At 37.0% G+C, this 14988-nt stretch overlaps 1 pseudogene; it reads left to right on the forward strand.

Moving 5' to 3' along the window:
- The first annotated feature begins 2389 nt into the window (after window positions 1-2389).
- Window positions 2390-4311, forward strand: LOC716667 (heat shock cognate 71 kDa protein-like; annotated as a pseudogene).
- The last annotated feature ends 10677 nt before the right edge of the window (window positions 4312-14988 follow it).

Consider the following 14988-nt stretch of genomic DNA (forward strand, 5'->3'; position numbering starts at 1 on the left):
GCAACAGGAAAAAAAGATCCCATTTTCTGAGGAGAATTTCAAGCTGGCTGCAGATATTTGCCTAAGTAACAAGGAGCTGAATGTTAATCACCAAGAAAATAGGGAAAATGTCTCCAGGGCATGTCAGACACCTTTGTGAAAGTCCCTCCCATCACAGGCCCAGAGATGTAGGAGGAAAAAATGGTTTTGTGGGCCAGGCCCAGGGTCTGTCTGTTGTGTGCAGCCTAGGGACTTGGTACCTTGCGTCCCAGCCACCCCAGCTGTGACTAAAAGGGGCCAAGGTACAGCTCAAGCCATGGATTTGGAGGGTGCAAGCTCAAAGTCTTGGCAGTTTCCACATGGTGTTGAGCCTGCAGGTACACAGAAGTCAAAAATTAAGGTTTGGGAATCTTTGCCTAGGTTTCAGAGGATGTATGGAAATGCCTGGTTGTTCAGGCAGAAGGTTGCTGCAGGGGTGGGGCACTCATGGAGACCCTCTGCTAGGGCAGTGCAGAAAGGAAATATGGGGTACAAGCTCCCACACAGAGTCCCCACTGAGGTGCTGCCTTGTGGAGCTGTGAGAAGAGGGCCACTATCCTGTGCACCCCAGCATGGTAGATCCACTGACAGCTTGCACTGTGAGCCTGAAAAAGTTGCAGACACAACACTAGCCTGTGAAAGCAGTCAGGAAGGAGGCTGTACCCTGCAAAGCCACAGGGGCAGAGCTACCCAAGACCATTGGAACCCACCTCTTTCATCAATGTGACCCAGATCCAAAAACTAATAAATGAATTCAGTAAAGTTTCAAACACAAAATCAACATACAAAAATCAGTAGTAGTTCTATATGCCAATAGCACACTATCTAAAAAGGAATCAAGAAAGCAGTCCTATTTATAATAGCTACCAAAAAAGAAACCCTAGGAATAAATTTAACCAAAGAGGTGAAAGATACCTGCTATAAAAACTATAAAACATTGATGAAAGAAATTCAAGATGGCACAAATAAATTGAAAGATATCTGTGTTCATGGACTGGAATAATCAATATTGTTAAAAAGTCCATACTACCCATAATGATGTATAGATTCAACACATTTCCTATCAAAATATCAATGACATTCTTCATAGAAATATAAGAACAATTCTAAAATTCGCATGGAACCACTAAAGGCATCAAATAGCCAAAGCAATCCTGAGCAAAAAGAATAAAGCTGGAGACATCACACTGACTTCAAAATACACTACAAGGCTATAATAACCCAATTGGCATGGCACTGGCATGAAAACAGACACATAGACCAACGGAGCAGAAAGAAATCCAGAAAGAAATCCACACATTTACAGTCCATTGATTGTCAACAAAGGTGTCAAGAACACACATGAGGAAAGGGACAGTCTCTTCAATAAGTGGTGCTGGGAAAACTGAATATTCACATGTGGAAAAATGAAAGACCTCTATCTTTCACCATATTAAAAAAACTCAAAATGGATTAAAGACTGAAATGTAAGACCCAAAACTGTAAACTACTAGAAGAAAACACAGGGGAGACACTTCATGGAATTGGTCTGGGCAAGAATTTTTTGGATAGGACCTCAGAATCACAGGCAACAAAAGCAAAATAGACAAATGGGGCAAACCAAAAAGCTTCTGCATAGCAAAGGAAACAATCAACAGAGTGAAGAGACAATCTTAAGAATGGGAAAAAATATTCACAAACTTTCCATCTGACAAGGGACTAATATTTAGAATACATAAGGAATTCAAACAACTCAATACCAAAAAAAAGAAAACCCACAAAAAATCAGATTTTTAAATAAACAAAAGACCTGAATAGACATTTCTCAAAATAAGACATACAAATCACCAGGTAAATGACAAAATGCTCAACATCACTAATCATCAGGGAAATGCAAATCAAAATCACAATGAGATATCACCTCACCTCAATTAGAATGGCTGTTATCTAAAAGATGAAAAGTAAAACTGCTGACAAAGATGCAGAGAAAAGGGAACTCATCTTTTTAAACACTTTTTTTTTTAAAGGTAATGTCTCACCATATTGCCCAGGTTGGCCTCAAAGTCCTAGGCTCAAACTATCCTCCTGCCTTAGCCTCCTAAGTAACTGAGACTATAGGCCCACATCACTGTACCCAGCTGCTAGAAAGGAAAATTCTTATACACTATTGGTGGAAATGTAAATTAGTACGACTATTATGGAAAATAGTATAAAGTTTCTCAAAACATTTAAAAATAGTTACCATATGATCCAGCAATTTCACTACTGAGTATTTATCCAAAGGACTTGAAATCAGTATGTCAAAGAGAAACCTGCGATTGAACTCACCTGCAGTTCTTGGGGTTCCTGTGGCTTTCTTCTTTGTTGGAGCCAGGCCTACATGCCAGCAACCATGTCGAAGGGACCTGCAGTTGGTATTTATCTTGGCACCACCTATTCTTGTGTGGGTGTTTTCCAGGACAGAAAAATAGAGATAATTGCCAATGATCAGGAAAACCGAACCACTCCAAGCTATGTCGCTGGACACTGAATGATTGACTGGTGATGCCATAAAGAATCAAGCTGCAATGAACCCCATCAACACACCAAACGTTTGTGATTCCAAACATCTGATTGGACGCAGATTTGATGATGCTGTTGTCCAGTCTGATATGAAGCATTGGCCCTTCATGGTGTTGAATGATGCTGGCAGGCCCAAGGTCCAAGTAGAATACAAGGGAGAGACCAAAAGCTTCTATCCAGGGGAGGTACCCTCTATGGTTCTGACAAAGATGAAGGAAATTGCGGAAGTCAACCTTGGGAAGACTGTTACCAATGCTGTTACTTTAATGACTTTCAGTGTCAGGCTACCGAAGATGCTGGAACTATTGCTGGTCTCAATGTACTTAGAATTATTAATGAGCCAACTGCAGCTGCTATTGCTTACGGCTTAGACAAAAAGGTTGGAATGAAAAGAAACGTGTTGATCTTTGACCTGGGAGGTGACACTTTCGATGTGTCAATCCACACTACTGAGGATGGAATCTTTGAGGTTAAATCTACAGCCAGAGACACCCACTTGTGTGGAGAAGATTTTGACAACTGAATGGTCAACCATTTTATTGCTGAGTTCAAGCACAAGCATAAGGACATCAGTGAGAATAAGAGAGCTGTAAGATTTCTCCATTCTGCTTGTGAATGAGCTAAGCATACTCTCTCTTCCAGCACCCTGGCCAGTATTGAGATCAATTCTCTCTATGAAGGAATCAACTTCTATACCTCCATTACCCATGCCTGATTTGAAGAAAAGAATGCTGACCTGTTGCGTGGCATCCTGGACCCCATAGAGAAAGTCCTTCTAGATGCCAAACTAGACAAGTCACAGATTCATGCCATTGTCCTGGTTGGTGGTTCTACTTGTATCCCCAAGATTCAGAAGCTTCTCCAAGACTTCTTCAATGGAAAAGAACTGAATAAGAGCATCAACCCTGATGAAGCCATCGCTTATGGTGCAGCTGTCCAGGCAGCCATCCTGTCTGGAGACAAGTCTGCAAATGTTCAAGATTTGCTGGTCTTGGATGTCACTCCTCTTTCCCTTGGTATTGAAGCTGCTGGTGGAGTCATGACTATCCTCATCAAGCGCAATACTACCATTCCTACCAAGCAGACACAGACCTTCACTACCTATTCTGACAACCAGCCTGGTGTGCTTATTCAGTTTTATGAAGGTGAGTGTGCCATGACCAAGGATAACAACTGCTTGGCAAGTTTGAACTCACAGGCATACCTCCTGCACCCCGAGGTGTTCCTCAAATTGAAGTCACTTTTGACATTGATGCTAATGGCATCCTCAGTGTCTCTGCTGTGGACAAGAGTACAGGAAAAGAGAACAAGATTACTATCACTAATGACAAGCACCGTTTGAGCAAGGAAGACATTGAACGTATGGTCCAGGAAGCTGAGAGGTACAAAGTTGAAGATGAGAAGCAGAGGAACAAAGTGTCATCCAAGAATTCACTTGAGTCCTATGCATTCAACATGAAAGCGACTGTCAAAGATGAGAAACTTCAGGCCAAGACTAATGATGATGACAAACAGCAGATTCTGGACAAGTGTAATGAAATTATCAACCGGCTCGGTAAGAATCAGGCTGCCGAGAAGGAAGAATCTGAACAACAGCAGAAAGAGCTGGAGAAAGTCTGCAACCCCATCAGCACCAAGCTGTACCAGAGTGCAGGAGGCATGCCAGGAGGAATGCCTGGGGGATTTCCTGGTGGTGGAGCTTCTCACTCTGGTGGTGCTTCCTTGGGGTCTACTCTTGAAGAGGTTGATTAAGCCAACCCAAGTATAGATGCAACATTGTTCCACACATTTAAAACATTGAAGGACCTAAATTTGTAGCAAATTCTGTGGCAGTTTTAAAAAGTTCAGCTGCTATAGTAAGTTACTGGGCATTTTCAACACTTGAATATGGCACATATGCACAGGGGAAGGAAATAACATTGCACTTTATAAACACTGTATTATAAGTGGAAAATGCACTGTCTTAAATAAAACTATTTAAAATTGGCAACATTAAAAATAAAACAAAGAGAAACTTGCATTCCCATGTTTATTACAGCAGTATTCACAATAGCCAAGAGATGGACTCAACCTAAATGTTTATCTATAGACAAATGGCTAAAAAAAAGTGATATATACACACAATTGAACACTATTCAACTATAAAAAAGGAATGAAATGCTATTATTCACAGAAACACAGATGAACTTTGAGGACATAATGCTAAATGAATCTAAGACACGGAAGACAAATGCTGCACGATCTCACTCATCCATAGAACCTACAAAAGTTAATGTCATAGAAGCAGAGAGTAGAATAGTGGTCACCAGAGGATGGAAAAGGGGGAATGAGGGAACAGGGAGAGGTTTGTCAACGAGTATAAAGTTACAATTAGATAGAAGGAATAAGTTCTAGTGTTTTATTATATAGTAGGTTGACTACAGATCATAACCATGTGTTTTATATTTAAAGGTAGCCAGAAAAGAAGATTTTACATGTTCTCACCACAAATAAATGAATAAATGTTTGAGATTATAGATATGCTAATTACCCTGATTTGATCATTACACAATGTATATATATATTGAAACATCACACTGTATCTCAGTGTCAATTAAAAATTTTTTAACTGTCAAAAAACAAAAAATTTAGCTTCTCACTCAGCCTCCTCTTACACCAATTTGGAGGAAAGGGGAAGGGATGTCTTGTTATTACTGGGTGGTAATGTAAAGCCAGCATTTTCACCTGTCCTACACTGACATCATAGGCTGAGAATGAAATAGCTTTATGTTATTGATTTCTAATTCAATTTCATTTATGTAAGATCATTTATTATGTATGATTGTAAGTGGTTCTATAGCCTAGGATACGGTCTCTCCTATTGCATGTTCAATGTTAACTTATAAGGAATCAGTATTCTGCTGCTATTGAGTGTTTTACAAATATTAATTGGATCAAGTGTCATTCAAGTATTCTATATTCTTACTTATTCACTGTCTACATCTACCTGTTCTATCAATTGCTGAAAGAGGGAGTGTCAGACTTTAATTGTGATTTGTCTATTTCTTTTATATATTTTCTTTATATATTTTGAACCTCTCCTATTGTGTTTATACATGGGTAGGATAATTACTTTTTTTCAACAAATTGACCCCTTTGTTAATATGAAATGGTCCTCTTTATCTCTGGTGATAGTATTTGTTTGAAATCTACTTTGTTTGATACTAATAGAGCCACTTCAGCTTTCTTATAATTAATTTTTGCATAATATATGTTTTTATCCTTTTACTGTTATTTGTGTCATTATACTTACAGTAGATTTCTTATAGGCAGGGCAGCATATATATTGGTCTTGTTTTTTTGTCCAGTGTGACAATCTTTGTGTTTTAATTCAAGTCTTTAGATTATTTACAGTTAATGAAGTTTTCAATATCATTAGGTTTAATTTACCACCTTGCTATTTCTTTCCTTTCTATCTCTTCCTTTTTTTCTTTTTTTTTTTCTTTTTTTTTTTTTTTTTTTTGTAATTATACTTTAAGTACTGGGGTATTTGTGAAACCGTGCAGTTTTGTTACATAAGTATACACGTGCCATGGTGGTTTGCTGCACCATTCAACCCATCACCTACATTAGGTATTTCTCCTAATGCTATCCCTCCACTAGCCCCCCACCACTTGACGTTCCCCTCCCTGTGTCCATGTGTTCTCCTTGTTCAACTCCCACTTATGAGTGAGAACATGCGGTGTTGGGTTTTCTGTTCTGTGATAGTTTGCTGAGAATGATGGTTTCCAGCTTCATCCATGTCGCTGCAAACAACATGAACTCATCCTTTTTATGACTGCATAGTATTCCATGGTGTATATGTGCCACATTTTCTTTATCCAGTCTAGTATTGATGGACATTTGGGTTGGCTCCAAGTCTTTGCTATTGTAAATAGTGCCACAATCAACATATGTATGCATGTGTCTTTATAATAGAATGATTTATAATCCTTTGGGTATATACCCAGTAATGAGATTGCTGAGTCAAATGTTATCTCTGGTTCTAGATCCTTGAGGAATCCCCACACTGTCTTCTACAATGGTTGAACTAATTTACACTCCCACCAATAGTGTAAAAGCATTCCTATTTCCCCACATCTTCTCCAGCATCTGTTGTTTCCTGACTTTTTAATGATCACCATTCTAACTGGCATGAGATGGTATCTCATTGTGGTTTTGATTTGCGTTTCTCTAATGACCACTGATGATGAGCATTTTTTCCTATGTTTGTGGGCTGCAAAAATGTCTTCTTTTGAGAAGTGTCTCTTCATATCCTTTGCCCACTTTCTGATGGGTTTTTTTTTTTTCTTGTAAATTTGTTTAAGTCCTTTGTAGATTCTGGATATTAGCCCTTTGTCTAATGGGTAGATTGCAAAAATTTTCTCCCATTCTGTAGGTTGTCTATTCACTCTGATGATAGTTTCTTTTGCTGTGCAGAAGTTCTTTAGTTTAATAGATCCCATTTGTCAATTTTGTCTTTTGTTGCCATTGCTTTTGGTGTTTTAGACATGTAGTCTTTGCCCATGTCTATGTCCTGAATGATATTGCCCAAGTTTTCTTCGAGGATTTTTATGATTTGAGGTCTTATGTTTAAGTCTTTAATCCATCTTAAGGTGATTTTTGTATAAGGTGTAAGAAATGGGTCCAGTTTCGGTTTTCTGCATATGGCTAACTAGCTTTCCCAACACCATTTATTAAATAGGGAATCTTTTCCCTATTGCTTGTTTGTGTCAGGTTTGTCAAAGATCAGATGGTTATTATGTGTGGTGTTATTTCTGATGCCTCTATTCTGTTCCATTGGTCTATATATCTGTTTTGGTACCAGTGCAATGCTGTTTTGGTTACTGTAGCCTTGTAATATAGTTTGAAGTCAGGCAGCATGATGCCTCCAGCTTTGTTCTTTTTGCTTAGGATTGTCTTGGCTATGCGAGCTCTTTTTTTGGTTCCATATGAAGTTTAAAGTCATTTTTTCCAATTCTGTGAAGAAAGTCAGTGGTAGCTTGATGGGTAAAGCATTGAATCTATAAATTACTTTGGGCAGTGTGGCCATTTTCATGATATTGATTCTTCCTATCCATGAGCATGGAATGTGAAACTCACTCAAAGCTGCACAACTACATGGAAACTAAACAACCTGCTCCTGAATGACTACTGGGTAAATAATGAAATGAAGGCAGAAATAAAGATGTTCTTTGAAACCAATGAGAACGAAGTCACAATGTACCAGAATCTCTGGGACACATTTAAAGCAGCATGTAGAGGAAAATTTATAGCACTAAATGCCCAAAAGAGAAAGCAGGAAAGATCCAAAATTGACACTCTCACATTGAAATTAAAAGAACTAGAGAAGCAACAGCAAACAAATTCAAATCTAGCAGAAGACAAGAAATAACTAAGATCGGAGCAGAACTGAAGGAGGTAGAGACACAAAAAACCCTTCAAAAACTCAATGAATCAAGGAGCTGTTTTTTTTGAGAAGATCAACAAAATAGACCACTAGCCAGAATAATAAAGAAGAAAAGAGAGAAGAATCAAATAGACGCAATAAAAAATGATATAGGGGATATCACCACTGATCCCCCAGAAATACAAACTATCAACAGAGAATACTATAAACACTTCTATGCAAATAAACTAGAAAACCTAGAAGAAATGGATATATTCCTGGACACATACATGCTCCCAAGTCTAAACCAGGAAGAAATCAAATACCTGAATAGACCAATAACACGTTCTGAAATTGAGGCGGTAATTAATAGCATACCAACCAAAAAAAGTCCAGGACCAGATGGATTCACAGCCAAATTCTACTGCAGGTACAAAGAGGAGCTGGTACCATTCCTTCTGAAACAATTCCAAACAACAGAAAAAGAGGGAATCCTCCCTAACTCATTTTATGAGGCCAACATCATCCTGATACCCAAACCTGGCAGATAAACAACAAAAAAGGAAACTTTCAGGCCAATATCCCTGATGAACATCACTGCAAAAATTCTCAGTAAAATTCTGGCAAACCAAACCCAGCAGCACATCAAACAGCTTATCCACCAAGATCAAGTCGGCTTCATACCTGGGATGCAAGGCTGGTTCAACAGATGCAAACCAATAAACGTAATCCATCACATAAACAGAACGAATGACAAAAATCACATGATTATCTCAATAGATGCAGAAAAGGCCTGTGACAAAATTCAACACCCCTTCATGCTAAGAACTCTCAATAAACTAGGTATCGATGGGCCATATCTCAAAATAATAAGAGCTATTTATGACAAACCCACAGCTGATATCATACTGAATGGGCAAAAACTGGAAGCATTCCCTTTGAAAACCGGCACAAGACAAGGATGCTCTCTCTCACCACTCCTATTCAACATAGTGTTGGAAGTTCTGGCCAGGGCAATCAGGCAAGAGAAAGAAATAAAGGTATTCAAATAGGAAGAGAGGAAGTCAAATTGTCTCTGTTTGCAGATGACATGATTGTATATTTAGAAAACCCCATCATCTCAACCCAAAATCTTAAGCTGATAAGCAACTTCAGCAAAGTCTCAGGATACAAAATCAATGTACAAAAATCACAAGCATTCTTATACACCAATAACAGACAGAGAGCCAAATCATGAGTGAACTCCCATTCACAATTGCTACTAAGAGAATAAAATACCTAGGAATACAACTTACAAGGGATGTGAAGGACCTCTTCAAGGTGAACTACAAACCACTGCTCGAGGAAATAAGAGAGGACACAGACATATGGAAAAACATTCTATCTCTTCTTTATTACATTTCTCCTCTTGAATTAACTGATTATTTATTTATTTATTTATTTTGAGACAGAGTTTTGCTCTTGTTGCCCAGGCTTGAGTGCAATGGCGCAACCTCTGCCTCCTGGATTCCAGCGATTCTCCTGACTCAGCCTCCCGAATGGCTGGGATTACAGGCACACACCACCACACCCAGCTAATTTTGTATCTTTAGAAGAGATGGGGGTTCTCCATGTTGGTCAGGCTGGTCTCGAACTCCTGACCTCAGGTGATCTGCCCACCTCGGCCTGCCAAAGTGCTGGGATTACAGTCATGAGCCACCGCGCCCGGCCGAATTAACTGAATTTTTTAAGTGTTCCATTGTGTCCCCACTATTGGCTTATTCGCTTTACTGTTTTCTTTTTAGAGGTTGTTCAAGAGTTACAAATTGCATAATTAATTTATCACACCCAACCTTCAAATAATATTATGCCACTTTCTATACAGTACTGTTAGAATCTTATCACAGTATGTTCCAGTTCTCCCTTCTGCTCTTTGGATTATTGTTAACATTTCACTTCTACATATGTTTTAAACTCCACATTTACTATTTTTACTTTACCTGGTAAGTTGTCTTTTAAATACATGAAAACATGATAAGTAAAAGTCTCTAATCTATTTTCCAAAGACCACGGTTTTAGGTAAGTTTTTGAGTCACAGCAAAATTGAGAGTAAGGTACAGCAATATCTCATATGCCCCCTTCTCTCGCACATGCATAGCTTCTGCCAATATCAACATTCCCCACCAGAGTGTTACAATTGATAAACTTACATTGATACATCCTTATCAGCCAAAGTTTTAATCTATTAATAAATTTGTCCATTACGTTTTCAATTTCATTGATAGTTTTCATTTTTATAAGTTAAATTTGGTTCTTTTCTGAATTTGTTGGTCATTACTTATGAGTTCTTATTTCATACTTACGTTTTCAAGCTTGGCTTTTATCTCTTTAAATGTAATATGCATGAATATTTTATTTTCTGTCTCTATTAGTTTCATTCATATCTATTGTTTCCTTGTGTGTTTATTTATTTTCTTCATATGTTACTCTGAAGGTGAATAAATTAATAGTAGCATATTATTTTAAATCATTATCTAAATTAAATATTATTTTGTTAGAATTTGGTCTACCCATTTCACTTAGGATTTGTACATACATGTTATACTGGAATATGTGAAACTGATTTATAGTTTTGTTTTATAGGGCCATTCTTGTAAACGTACTCTTTATGTAACTAACCTTCCTGATTTCCTGTCACAACTTGTATGTTGGCCTTATTATGTATTTTTGTGGGATTTTTTTCTTGCCAAAAAGATTTATGCTTACCCTTTTCCAGGCACTTAGGGGCATTACCCACCCAAGGTCACTTAAAAATCAATTCTCAGCTTAAGATATTTTGATCTGCCTGGGTAGTTTGAATTTAGGTAAAAAATTATGGTTAACAAAAAGGAGAGATATTCCCTCTTGCTTCCTTGTTAGTTTACCAGTGCATTTAAAATGTTTTCTGATATTTTATCTATCATTTTATGTAGTTTTTTGTTGAGAGTGCGGGTAAAAAAACCTAGTTAGCCACGTTACCATAAAATTCAAAAGTCCAGTATCATTCATTGATGGAAGATTACAAATTAGTACAATAACAATGAGAAGAAAAATTCGGTAAAATCTCTCAAAAGTAGAAGCATTCTACTTTTTTGGGGGGGGGGTACCAATCTTTTTTTTTTTTTTTTTTTGGTTTTTGGGTTACCAATCTTACATTTAGAAATGTCCTCCAAGTGCACAAACACTCATTTCAAAGATATTTACTTAGGTATTATGTGAACTAGCAAAAAGTAATGAAAAAAAAAAAACCCTACTCTTAGAAGACTGATTAAATAAATTTTTGCACTTCCAAACACTGAACTATTATAGCCATTTAAAAATGCGGCCATTTTATATATACCGATATGTTTTTGTTACCAAGATACATTGATAGGTGAAAGCAAGAAGCTGCAGAATCATGTGATTAGGAAGATACAGACTGTGTAAACTGAGTAACTAACTGGCCAATAGGGTGGAAGAAACTTACTTTCCACTGTTTACCCTTTTGTATCTTTAGAATTTTAGGCCATGTTTGTATATTACATCTTCAAAAAAAAAAAAGAAGACAGTTATTAAAAGAAAATAACAGTCTTTCCTATTCTTAACATACTATTTTTTCTTAGATCAGGAATGAGCATTGGATTTTGTAAAATTGCTTCTTTAAGCATCTTTATTTGTGATCATGTATTTCCCTCAAATCCATTATTTAATTCTAAAATAAATTAACATCCTGGATTATATTATTAATTTATCTAATATTGAGCTTTTCTTGTATTTTCTAAATAAATCTATTGGGTAATATTAAATTGTTATTTTAACAAATTGCTAGAATTTTACCCAGTCCTTCTTTACTTATGATTTCTACACTTATATTCAAAAGGGAAATAAAAGTGAATCAATCTCTAGTTTAATGTTGAGAATACACTCTTACTGTATTTTGGAATTTGGATTATCCCTGAAAGAAGAGCTTGAGGACATTTCTAAGTTTTCCCTGTAGGACAAGAATTTAAGCAATGTAGGAATTATCTGGATTTTGAAGTTTGTGTTAAAACCTAGATAATAATAATTCTGGCCCCAGTATATACAGGGGTAAATCTTTTACTTTTAAAAAATTCATGTTTGTGTTCTTCCAGGCTATTCTATGTTTTCTTGGGTAAATTTTGGTAATTTAAAGTTTTCTGAAAAAGCATTTATATTACTTATTCTATGAATAGCATATGTATTCTCTGTTTTACATAAATGAATAAATTTTAAGTGTATAGCTCAACAAATGTATCTGTATATATAATCATGTAGCTAATACCCAGATTAAGATAAAGAACATTTCTATCATTCCAAAAATTAATGGTCTCTTTTGGTCAATAGACAGTCATACCACACCCTGGAATATAACCACATTTTTGAATTTGTATCATCACAGAAAACTGCAAGGGGTTTGCTATCATTGTGAATGATAGGGAAAGATAAGCATTCAGACAGGTTTTCCTTTATGATTCCAGGCCCTGGTGGAGACCAGAAGTCCACAGCCCACTCCTTATGCATGGCCACAGCTTCTACAGATTCACCTGTAAAATAAAAGCCCAACTTCCCTGGCATCATCAGACCCAATGGAAGACTGAGTTCCAATGGTGGCCAGCCGCCTTGTGTTCAGATTTTGATGCATTTCCCAAGGTCCCCTTCTTGAACATTCTTTACTGCGGTCTCTTTCTTGATCATTCCTCTGACTTCTGCTGGTGGCATCTAAAATATGCCTGGGTCTTATTAAATGCATAATTACCAGTAGCAAGTATAACAGGTGATGTAAAATGGTCTTCAGGAACTTTACTGCTCTGTCAGATTTTGTTTGGTTGACTGCTTTTGCCATTATTGTTAGAATGTCTAAAATAAACCACAGCACTACCCTTCCTTCTTTAGACCTATTGTCAATGTTGAAACGACTGTGAGAAAAATCTTCCATTTTACTTAGCAAGTCTGCTACCAAGTGAGACCAGGGATTGAAGCCAACAGCCAGCCTGTGTGTGTATGTGTGTGTGTGTGTGTATGTGTGTGTGTGTGTGTGTGTGTGTGTGTAGGGGAAGGTTGGAGAGCTGACCATTCTCCTAGCAACTGCCTCCAAACAATGTCCTAATCCCTCTTGCTCCAGCTTTCGGTTTTCCCAGTACTCAATTGGAGAAATAGGTCAACTGACTTCTCTTTGGCTGATGCAGGTATCTGGACTTTTTAAGCATTGATTGACTTTTCTATTAGTTTTATCCAATTTGTTTTCTATTTTTCAAAAATTGAAGATCTTCAAAGTTCTCAGCCTATGTATGATGCTCCATATCATTTCCCAAAGTTGTCACAGGCATTTTTGTTTGTTTCTGTTTTTGCATTTTAATATACTTTTAGGATTTTGATAGGGAAGAGGGGTAACTATGTTGACTCAATTTGATAAGTTGAACTTGGAAATTTGACATTAATATATTTCGAAAACTAACGTAAGAGGGCTCCAGAGAAAAATGCTTCATTAGGAGCAATTAGTTTAATATATTCAGACCTTTCCAGAAATGCCTGCTCTTGGTTCTTTTGAATTTAGGACAGAGGATCAATTAGATTTCATCTGATCAAAGCAGCTAAACAATTTGTAGAAGAAATTGTGTCAAGGGGTTTATCTACATGTCTTGTACTTTTAGAACCTTTATTACTATCTAAAAGAAGATTTGATGCAAACCTTTATTTTTATCACCTAGAATTTACCAAAATAGTCAGTTTCTGACTTTGTATTAAGTTTCATGTTGTCCTTGATTTTCACACCACAAAAGATTAAAGATAATACCACTAATTATGAAATTTACAAAAAGCCCTTCCTGAGGGTGATCTGCCAGTGGTATTGTACTACATAAAGACTTTTTGAGAAATAGCTTCGATAATTTATACTCATTAACGGGAGAATGCAGGAGATTAAAGGTAGCAAGGGTGAATAGCCTCTTATTTTTGCAAAACTTGTGCAACCTTTTATTCACCTACTAAAGCCATCTCTAGGTACTAATAAAAGAGGTGTGCTGCAAATATGAACTCAAAGAGAGAATAAAGACACAAGGAGCTATTTTCTCTCAAGAGAACTATAGTATCATAGATTAAAGGTGGAAAGGCAACCATCATTTAAAGCAGCTCATCTCCAAAAGATATTTATTCACAAATTGATTAGAGTTGGAAACGAAAATGATTCAGTTGGTGGGAACATTATGGCAGCCCTTTAAAGTGTGATGGAAAAGATGAAAAGAAGATGCACTTACCCTTTCCTTAGCATACACACAGAGATCAAAAAGACCAATGATCTATTGATAGACCTAATGAGACTGTGCTTCTACTTAGCTCTTCAGTTATTTACAGTGACTTGGGAGGCATGTTCTGTCTGACAAACATGACTATCACATTTCTGGAGGTAGTATCACATTTCATGAAACTTTTTTGGGATGATTTGATTGAGTTTTCTAAAATTATAATGGAAATTAGTGATACTTACCCAGACAACCTTTGATCCTTTAATTACTCTTCAAAGACTTGCTTCATCTCCACTATTACCCATCCCAAAACCATTAATGGCATCTACTTCTCACTTTCTCTCCCATCTCCCATCAAATCTACCAGCAACGCTTGTCAGCTCCATCCTAATCACTCCTTTACCTTTCCAAGTCTTCCATTTAAATCCAACTACCTCTCTTCCATTGCTGTTAGTTGGCATCTCAGCTGGGAACTGAGAACTCCCAACCATTCAGCTATCCAAGTCAAAGTGATGAAACCAATTAATGTGGTAGTAAATCAAGGGCCCTTGAGACTTTTAGGTTCTGTATGTGATTAAAAGGAGTAGTAAATTCATAAAACAGTCAATCCCAGGAAAAAAAAGTCAAGACTTATTTAAAGATTGAAAGTGCTATGTGTCCTAAATCAAAATTGGAAAGTTCAATGACTCTTGTCTTATTTATTTGAAGTTCTAGGTTTGCAATTAAGGTAATGAGAATGGCTCATAAAAATCATTCTTTGAA

The sequence above is a fragment of the Macaca mulatta genome, chromosome 2 (assembly GCF_049350105.2).
Source record: "Macaca mulatta isolate MMU2019108-1 chromosome 2, T2T-MMU8v2.0, whole genome shotgun sequence".
Taxonomy (NCBI): Eukaryota; Metazoa; Chordata; class Mammalia; order Primates; family Cercopithecidae; genus Macaca; species Macaca mulatta.